We start from the raw sequence: 11,297 nt of genomic DNA on the forward strand, positions 1-11,297 counted from the left end.
CACAAGAATAAGTATTGTCTCCAACCGTATTCCTAATATATATTAAGAATCTCTTATCTGTCACTCAGAATCCCATCCATTCATATGCAGACTCAACACTTCAGAGTTCACTGACATTCATAAAGTTTATTATCTCTAACTCACAGAGCAGTAAAGCCATCTCCATAAATCAACACTCATCTAGGGTCATTGAATGGAAACAACATAACCTTGTCTCATTTAATGCTAGTAAAACCAAATATATACAGTTTACTAAAAGACAGATATTGCCAGTTTCCTATACTCCCGTCAGTGCTACTATTACTCTTGTCTCCAAAAGTATTGAAATTCCCAATGTTTCACTTAACTGCCTAACACACCATGACACAACACGGTTCATAGTTCTTGCACTCTGAGGAGTAACTGATGACGAACTTTGATGCAACTTCCCTATAAATGATCATAGAAACTTTTCCTGTGGTTGAAAGTGCTTCAAATTTTGGTGATTCAAAGGTGAGGGTGGCCACGTCTGAGAGAAATCTATGGCCACACCCACCAGCCTATCACAAAGACAAGTGGCTTGTTTTTATCTCAGTGTCCTCTCAGCAGTCAGGCTAGGAGGGTGTGAGTGTGCGGCCTGCCACCTTATTCCTCATTTTCTATTACCTCACCGTTCATTTCTTAAGTGTATTATAGCAATAGTGTATTATATATAGTGCAGCATGCCAGTGAAAAAGGTGTATAAGGGTTTTTATATTTTTTAAGAGAAATCCAAACTTGAAATTCATAACCGATTGTGACCATTCCCCTGCTATATACACTGAAACCACAATGAATGGCAAGGACTTATCAGAGGAGGAGTACTTGAAATACCTGTTCAGTGAGATGGAAAGTGAGGAAGATAGTGACAAAGGATCTGGTGAAAATTAGTATGAGAGAGACTGTGGTGAGGAGCAGAGAGAGAGAGGGTGAAGAAAGGGAGAGTTGAATCCTTCCGCAGGGGACTAGATAAGGCCACGGTCAAGGCCACGGCGATTAGCACAACCACAGCCAGTAGCACAATCGCTACCACTACTGTTATCACCACTGCCACCACTGGAATCATCTCTACCACCACTGGTATCACCACTGCCACCACCAGTTCAACCATGACCACGGAGACCGAGTCGTCTTATCGCCACCTCTCATGCACTCCCCCACCGCAAACACTGACCTCTTTACCCCCACAGTCACCCTACACTCTCACAACACTCCAACCTGCCCACATTTCATCACCCATCCGAGATATTACAGTATCATATTCCCCTACGAAATCATCAAAGTCAATGTCCCCTTGAGACTTCGTTCCCCCTGCATTTCAGCCATCATCAGCAGCAGCACCACCACCACCACAAGCATCTACACCGCAGCCACCTCCACCACAACCATCTCCACCACAACCATCTCCACCACAACCATCTCCACCACAACCATCTCCTCCACAGCCATCTAAACCACCATGATCACCTGAAACTTCATCCACCCAACCATCATCAACACAATCATCATCACCATCTCCCTCCACACCACAAAGACAAGGGCAGTTTGGGCCTAAACGAGGTAGTGATGGGCGACAGAGAGGTAGTCATCTGGCTCGGGGTCGTGTGTGCCACACAAGTACACAGCCAAGTATTTCCTCAGGTGAAGACTGTCAGGATGAAACCTGGAGTTCTGGGTCATTCACATCCAATGCTGGCCCCTTCACTGAAACTCCAGGTTTGAGAGTGGCAGCACCAACAACTCCACTCCAATATTAAAAACTTTTTTTTACCAGGTAGTTCTTGATCTACCTGATGGTCAAAACCAACAACTATGCAAAATTCCTGGGAACTGCAGTAGATGCTTGGTACCTCTGCAATGAAGAGGAGATGGCCAGGTTCCTCGGGTTATACTTTCTTATGGGGATTTGTAACCTGCCAACCATAAGACACTATTGGCAGTCCACAGAGGTTTACGATTATCCCATATTTCGATGGACAATAAATGGAAAGTGCTTCATGGCCATCCTGAAGCACTTTCATGCTTTCAGTAGTCTCCCCATACCCGAGGACAATTAAGACTGCTACTCAGGATTCGCACAGTGATGCAGTATATCCTTCAGAGGTTCAAGGAGGTTTACAATCTTTACATCCTGTGTGAACATCTTAGCCTGGATGAGGGATCTCTGGATTGGAAGGGGAGGCTCTCCTTCCGTGTATATAACCCTATGAAGCCCCAAAAGTATACCATCAAACTTTACATCTTGGCTTTAGGCATTTGGAATTTTGATATATATGTGGGGGAGAAGAAGTCTCTAGAAAACACAGTGTAGGGACTTGCTGAACCTTTGAAGGTCAAAGGATACATGTTGTATATGGACAGTTATTACAACTCTGTATCATTGTCCGAATGCCTCTGCAGCGAAATTGTATGTGTGTGTGGCACAGTACAACTTGAAAGGGGAGCAACGAGGGAGCTGCAGGACATCAGCAATGCTAGACGCCTGCATGATTATGGAGTGGAAGCTAGACACAAGGGCAATGTAATGGTGTTGCTGTGGAAGGACGAACTTACCATAATATTATGGTGTCCACCTTCCACAGCAACATCACCGTCCCTAAGCAGATGGCAACATTATAAATGACCCACGTGGGAGAGCGAATATCTTTGCCAGTACATTTGCCAGATTTTCTACTGTGGAGGAAATCAGCCAGAAAGTCAGAGTACTAGATCTTGACTTTCCCGAAAATGTTCCACTTGAAATATAAACTAGGTGTGTAAAATCCTTCCTAGCCAATTTACCAACCAACAAAGCTTCAGGCCCAGATGGAATTCCTCCAATTGTTTTGAAAAAGTGTTCCCCAGAACTTGCCTCTGTTCTGGCTAAATTATTCTGACTATGCATACGTACTTCTTCATCCCCTAATTCATGGAAAGAAGCCAATATCCACCCAGTTCCAAAGAAAGGAAGTTCCTCTGATTACAGACCAATAGCTATCACATCTTCTTTATTAAAGTATTTGAATGTGTAATTAATTAGGACATAGTTAAATACTTTGAATCCAACAACTCAATTAGTGATAGACAATATGGTTTTCACCACGAAAGATCCACCATTGACACACTCAGTCTCCTGACTCACACCATCCATCAATCAACTGGCCAACAAGGAGAAACTCATGCGGTAGCCCTTGATATTTCTAAAGCTTTCGATAGTGTGTGGCACCGTTCCCTGCTCTCCAAACTCCTTTGCTATGGAATGGTGTCTTTCGTTCCTCTGCTTTCCTCATATCGCAGCAACAGGAAAATAAGAGTAAACGAAGATGTATATTCCTATTTCCCCACAACCAACCCTGGCATGCAACAGGGATCACTTCAGTTGCCAGCCCTATTCCTAATTCTTATTAATGATCTCTGATCTATCACAACCACATTCATTCATATGCAGATGACTCAACACTTTGCAGTTCATTCACACTCAAACATGCATTTACAAAGTTTAGTATCTCTAACTCTCAACTCAGTACAGCCATCTCCATAAATCAAGACTTGTAAGTGACTGGGGACAAAACAACCTCGTCTCATTTAATGCTAGTAAAACTAAATATATACAATTTGCTAATACACAGATATTGCCAGATTCGCATATTACCTTCAGTGCTACTAATATTCCCATCTCCAAAAGTAATGAAAATCTCAGTGTTTCACTTAACAATGCCGTCAGCTGGTCCTCTCATGTCAGATTACTTGCTAAAACTACCTTAAAGAAACTTGGATAATCGTACAGAGTCCGTAACTTCTTCACTGAAGAGCAGTTATGTGTAATTTATAAGAGTCATATGCACTCTCAGCTTTAATATTGTTCACTCTTGTAGAATGGATGTGGAGAGGTCAGTCTAAAACAACTAGACAAAAATTCACAACAAAGCTGTTGGAATTATTAATAACCCTGCCATTATAAATAAACTACCTTCCCTACAGGTAAGAAGGAATGTTGCCTACTTTGCATTATTTTACAGAAACTTTTGTGGCAAATGCTCAGACGAAGTTGAGTCCACTGTGCCACCTCCACATGCCTTCCCTTGTGCTACACAGGTATCTGGTAGTGCTCATGATTGGAAAGTCACACAGTCATACTGCAGAACTTCTGCCTATCAGAATTCTCATGTTCCCCATACTGCATCTCTCTGGAACTTGTTTCCCCGGAGTTGTTACCCCCAAATCTTCAACCAACAGCTATTCAAGTCCAACTGTTACAGATATTTTACGAATGGAGGATGCCAGTAATCTGGTGTATGGATTATTATTTTTATTCACTTGTTTTTCCTTCCTGTGTTCTGTTATTAGAAAAAAAAAAAGTTTGTCTATGGGTTTAATCGTAGAAGGGCACTTAGGGTGAGGCCCTGGAACATTCTTAGCCTCTCTCAGATAATCGATTGCCTTTGTTGTCAGGAGAATTGTGGTGACTGGGCATTGGCATTACTGCACTGCTGAGGTGAGGTGGCCTGGTTCTGGCAAAATCAGCAGTGATGGTTACAAATACTGCTGGTCTGGCTTTGACACTGGAGCTGATCTCAGGAGTGTTTCAGTGGTAATTTCTTTTTATTTTGCTTCCTCTGCCGACAAGGGTATGTCATTGCTCTTGAGTCTATAGAACGATTGGACACTTTTAATCATGTGACTCTGCCATTAGTTCTTGATTGTCTTGTAGGATGTGTGAAACCAAAGAGGGGTTACATCTTTCCAAGGATGCTGACTAGAAATGAAGAGCGTCATGTTGTGGTTCAGGAGTATGGAATCCTTGAGCATTAGGGTTATCGAAGTTTGATATCAGAGTTTTCATTCTCGTAGGTGGACTGCCTACCTAGGATAATGAGCTCTACCAAATTTAACAGATGGCTAACTTTTAACCATTTCATGCACGGTAAGTTTTAAAAAGTTTCATGTTCCACGACACATCGGCTTTTCTCCTCTTCCCTCCACCCATCGTGCACCCCCCAAAAGTGTATTCTCGGCTTATTTTCACCACCCAAACATATTAATTTTGCCACAAAACCCACATATTCCTATTCTTCGATGTTTGTTCTACACAATAAGCAAAACACACCCACACCCACACACACTATATGTTCATTAGGGTGTTGTGAATAAACATTTGGGAACTTTCATCTCACTTCCCAACATCATGACTTGAATGTTTACTAATCAATCGTTACATGTTATACCATCATTGGAAAGAGAAGTTTATTAGCTTTCAGATGAGTGAGGTCAATTTTGATACGAGGTATGGTTTTTGAGTAATAAGGAAAAAAGTAAAACCTATTTCCGACAGACAACAGAGTTTTATTTGGGGAGCTCTAATGAGAAACATTTCTTGGCAGTGTTATGTTTTTATTTCATCATCTTATGTAGAACTTCATGGGCTTTCATTTCAGACCAGAACAGTTCTCCTATGCCTCATAATTTTTTAGAAAACTGCAAAAAAACTACAGTGTACTCAATCCGTGTCGTGACTGTAGTGCAGTTTCCTGCCTCCCGCTAAGCTCCTGCCCGTATTTCACGAATTCCTTGTACACTAAATATGCACACTATACTCACATGATTCACTGTCATTATTATTATTGTTGAATACTAACATTTGGTACAGGGTAGAGGTAGCGAAGTTGATTAGAAACAGTAGCACAATCTTCATGGAACCAACTGCTGATAACAAACAGGAATGCTTCACAAACACCAAATTTCCTATTGGAAACACCAAATCTAGTCACAGCAGTGCCCCAAACCTATACAGAAACACTACTGGTATAGCAAAATATGTTGCACAGCCGGGATGGGGGTAATAAAGGAGATTTAAAGGAATGAAACCGCACAGTACCTTCCCCACTCACAGCTCATTTTGTACTGAAAAACCTGTAGACTCTCACTAGTATCGGGACCCACAGTTGCCAACTCATTATTTTGATGAGCACTGGGCAAGCTATGACACCTCCAAAAATGACGCTGATCGGTTGAAAACTTACTTCCTGGCTAATGTTTTTTTGCTTTAAAGACGCCCAAAGCGTCAATGCATATTTTTGCAGCCAGACCCAAAAGATGACTAATGCATCAATGAGTACGACTGGGTTAACAGAATTCACATTGTATATATACTTACATCTATCTATCTATACTATATATATATATATATATATATATATATATATATATATATATATATATATATATATATATATATATATATATATGTTTGTGTGTGTGTGTGTGTGTGTGTGTGTGAATAATGAAACAAGTCATGGGACAAACTTCTCTAAGTCCTTCAAGTGTCAAGCACCTTGTAACAGTTTTTGAACTCAATGCCAAGGTGACATTAGATATTTTTTTTACTTTAAAATTTATGGCTAGAATACTGTAAGATGGTGTTAGGCACATTTGGAATCATCGATGGATATCTCCGTATCACTTATCATAGGTTAGTGTTTGGCTGAGATATCAGTGAGAATTTTGAAGAAAATATTTGTATGTAGAAAAACTAGCTTTTTCAATGGGTATTTTTACATGCCCAAACAATAGATAAATTGAATTTACATGAACAAATTAATATCAAGGGAAAATGTGTTACAGGAGCAGTTCATTCTTCCATTTTATTTTATTTATTTTTTCCTAAGCCTAATATAAAAATTTCTTGTTTCAGCAACAAACCAAGCATGACTAAAATGTGCAAGCCCCACTCCATAGCGGGAGACTAACTGCATACACATAAATGCACAGTTCGTCCCTAATCCTCATTATCTTGTTTTTAGTCAGAACTCTGCATTTCTTCCTTCTTCTCCTCCTCCCGCTCCGTGGAGAAAAGCCATGCATTACCCACTCCCAGATGAACTAGACATGGGGTGAGAAAAGTAATAACTTTAAAATAATTGTATTAACCCACTCCATCCTGACTGATTCTCCACCACTGACTCCCGCCCAGTCCCGACCATTTTTGGGAAAAAAAAAAATGGCTCAAACCTCCGCTTTTGGTGAGAAACATCGATAATTCATAGAGAAATCGCTCACCTGAGGTTTAAAATACTGAGTACAGGTAGTAGTACCCCTTACCTTACTGTCTTTTCTATCAAGCTGGCTCTGAAGAAAATGAGTTCTATAGGAGGGTAACTATTCCACACCACTCACAAATGGTATTTATTTATTTATTTTGGTACGAATTTATATGTAGTAAGAGAGTATATTGGTTTTCATACAGTAATATAGGCAATATAAGCAATGTTTTGCTCACCAAACACATCAGCATACCTGACCTTTCTTGGCGACATTACCTGATCATCATTTCTGACTGTTTCTTCCTCTAATGCCACGTAAACTTTGTCCTCCACATTGTCATCGATTGGGGAATCACTCTGGCCCTGAATTTCGTACTGTGGCATGACATGTTTTTACTGGCCAGGTCACTGGTAACAGGTGAATTGCCGAGACAATGGCGTGCGGGGGGGGAGGTCGTGCTGGGTAAGGCATTGACCCTGCCTGGCATCTTGTAGAGGAAGGTGTCCCATGTATACGTACCAAAAATCATATGCGAAATATGAAGATTGTGCAAATTAGGGACTTTGCAATTGCTGTGTGTTTATATACATCAATGGGAGTCACAGTGACAAAACGTGTGGACGTATATAAGGCCCCGCTTGCGCGTTTGTACCAAGCGCCACTCAAGCCAATCATGCATTTTCATGTTATATCACTATTTTAACCCTTCTTTTATATCCCAGGCATGTTGCTTGGTACAATTTCGAACTAGACATAAGGTTGAAAGTCCTCCAACATACAACACTGAAATCATTTTGTGAGGTGAGAGTGGTTGACAGATCACCAGCATGGACGAGTTTGTACCAAGCAACACCGACAGTGAGTCACCGCCAATCCACTTGCTATGTACATTATTAGCTATTGTTAGCATCTAACAGTCGTTGTGAATATAATTTTACCTTAAGTGCCAGATTATGAAGTAAATTTTGTCAGTGCTCAGACATGTTAAATAAGGTCAATATTGTTTCTCATTAACCCATAAACTCTTGTGGCTATGTGCTATATTCAGCATCTCCAGCGAATGCTGTTGGTGGTACTGCGAAGGCCCAGTTTTGCCTCGCATGTCATTCTCATTGGAGAAAAGCTACTCCAAGTGACTTTTCCCTGTTTTTAATCTGTGCACTATATTATGCTATAATTTGATGTATTTATGTCCATTAACAACTATGTACTGAATGGTTTTGTGATCATGAACTTAGAGTGAAAATTGTGTCGCACTTGGAAAACAGGTGTTTTCTATTAGTTTATTCGAAATCTGTTTATACATTCATAATCTGCATCCTTTCCTCTTTACTGTGTTTTTTTAAATGGAGTCTCTAGCATTATTAATAACAGTAATATTTCGTTGAAGTTGTATACTAAAAATCACCGATTACTGGCATTTCAAAAAAAATTAATAATTTCGTATATTTGCATATATTATTTTCAGTGACTAAGAACATGGGCACATTCGGCATACTTTATCTTTCATTTTGGTCTTTGAATGAAGTCTCTAACTTTAAAAACACCAGAGTTATAATCGTTTCAATATTTGCAAACTTTAAATGTGATTTCTGGCCTTTTTAAAAAATGTCGTTTAGTACAAACTCGCACGCACGGCCTCATATATACGTCAATGGGAGCCGGCGCGTTAACCCTTCTACAGTTTTTGTTAGCACTCAACTAATGTCAGCTGTAATCTGTCTTTCTACATTTTCACCACCATTGAAATGGTAAATTTCTAACAAATTTATGGTAGAAAGTTACGTCAACTTTGTTCTGAATACTTAAAAAAAAATGATACAGTTCAGCAAAATATTTCAGTCATAAGGTTAGAGTAAAATGTATCCATATGTATCTGTATTTGTATGTCTATCTGTCTATCTATCCTTACTTCCCTTAAAGATCAAGAACTCTAGAAGCATTACGTCTGCATAATGTTATTTCATTATGTACCGGTAAGAGTAATGTTAAAATGTGTCCTATATGCCTTGAAGTTGAAAATATGTTAATTTAGTTGAATAGTACAGTATGCTCACAAGTATATACAAGACTGCCTGTGGCTCCAGCTCATTGCACTCAGTTACAGCCATGACATCCTTATAAAGAGTGCAATGCTTAACCCTCTGATAGTGCCGATTTCCCACATACCCACCTACTATCTACAGTACGCCAAAATAACGTAGCTCAGTGGCTATTAAAACTTTGTTAAGCTGTCTGGCCCAAGAACTGAACTTAGGGTTTTTACAGTTACAGAGTGTAGTATATAATAATGCTACCACTATATCACCAGAACCCCCATATGTCTGGTGTTGTCCCCGTCCTGTGGTTCTTTATCTAGCAAAGAATGGGCAGGATGCTGATGATGTGAAAGAAAACGATGTCAGTTTTACCTTTGCTATACTATATTACTCTTCCATACCACAAAGGCTGACTGTGCACCTTATAACACCAATAGATTTTAAACATTTTTCATCCTGTTTCATTCATGGTGTTTCCCCTCTTCCAGCTTGTCAAATCTGGGGTGAACCATGATTTTCCAGACCTCTTTGACAGAGCGAGTGACCATCACCTCGTGCAGCACCTTCCTGGCAAACATTGATAGGCTGGCGAGACCTCATACTCATGTGGCGTTTGATGTCGGTATTATCTTCTGCATTTTCATGGCTGCAGACTTATTCAGGTTCTGGTCTATTCATGGTCGTTCTCTCATGAAGTACATTTAGGAAGCTCTGTAGTTAGGAGAAAATGACTATTCTTTGATATTATTGAATAGTATGGTAGATTACAGCTTATTTAAATGGAGAAAAAGTAATTTGTTGTATTTAATTTGGTAACTCAGTTGGAACTTTGCAATACTTCTTGTCGACAGGTCAGTGTGATTTCTACATGGGCAGGACCACTTTACCTACCACTGCCTCTGATGTTTTTGGCTCGGAAGAATAGTCTAATTTTTCCTGTTTTAGACAGGGGGTAAGTGTGGTGGATGTATGGAGAATTCAAGACGGAAAATACAAACGAGATAGAATTAAACTTAATAAAATACTCCAACTAAATCAGTGACCCATTTACACACACACACAACCTCGGTGACTGTACGGTGTCTACGGAGGAAAGGACAAAGGGCATAACTCTGAGATATCATGGATGAGGATTTTGTAGGACAGAAACATTATATATCGTACACACATGCATGGTTCATGGAATACCGGTATGACAAAAGTTCAGTCCAGGGTCGTTTGGCACCAACTCTTTGCCACTGGCCAGGGACTGGTTATTGGTTGGACACACCTTCGTCCACCCTCTTCTCTTTAGTGTTTACATAAAGCTTCATATGTCTGTACTTCTAACCGATCACACTTGTTACACAGGACATCATAGCAATATTTTGAATATATCAAGGCTACTATGACATAAAAAAGTAATAATATCTAAATGTACAAAGTTAGCATGTCATAGTTTCAACTCGATTCGTAAACAGAATGAGAAATGACTCGAAATTAATCACCACCACTATTAAATATACGAGTATATGGGAACGAGATGCAATGGAAATTTATCAGTTCAGTGAATTACGTGACTAACATGATCAAAAGTAATATTATGACGTCTCATATTATACATAAACTCAAGCATGTAAAATTATATCTATTGGAGGGTAATAAATTCATTGTGAATAATGGTGTGCCTATTTTCATAATACGTATATATATCTATCTATATATATACCTAGGCTGCTTCCCCCAAGGAAAGGGAGGTAGCCGAGACAGGACGACACATTCCCCATTTACTCATCCATTCAAACACATTCATTCGCATCTTAGCCCCAAAGGGAAGAACGGACAGATCCTCACCGCACCACACCGCACAAGGGTCAACTGCGCAATGCAATCAGTGACATCTGCAGCAGGGCCCGACAGCAGAACTGGTTTACCCCTGCCACATCATAACAGACCCATCCCCTTACCCGCACCTGACCTGACTAACTGATCAGACCAAATGCGGGAGAATATCCCCTCAGGGCTGCGTCATCACTTATTCATTCACAATTTCTCTCCATTTATTTCTGTCACGCACAGCCACTCTTCCTTGCTCAACAGACATCCCTCTCGCATCCAACGCTTTCTTCACACTGTCCATCCATCCTATTCGTGGTCTTCCTCTCAGCCTTACACCTCTCACATCAGATCTAGTTATCTTTTTCACCAATTGCTCATTATCCATTCTCTCCATATGCCCAA

Source organism: Coenobita brevimanus, chromosome 46 (assembly GCF_032717465.1).
Source record: "Coenobita brevimanus isolate Jiangsu-jjx chromosome 46, ASM3271746v2, whole genome shotgun sequence".
Classification (NCBI taxonomy): domain Eukaryota; kingdom Metazoa; phylum Arthropoda; class Malacostraca; order Decapoda; family Coenobitidae; genus Coenobita; species Coenobita brevimanus.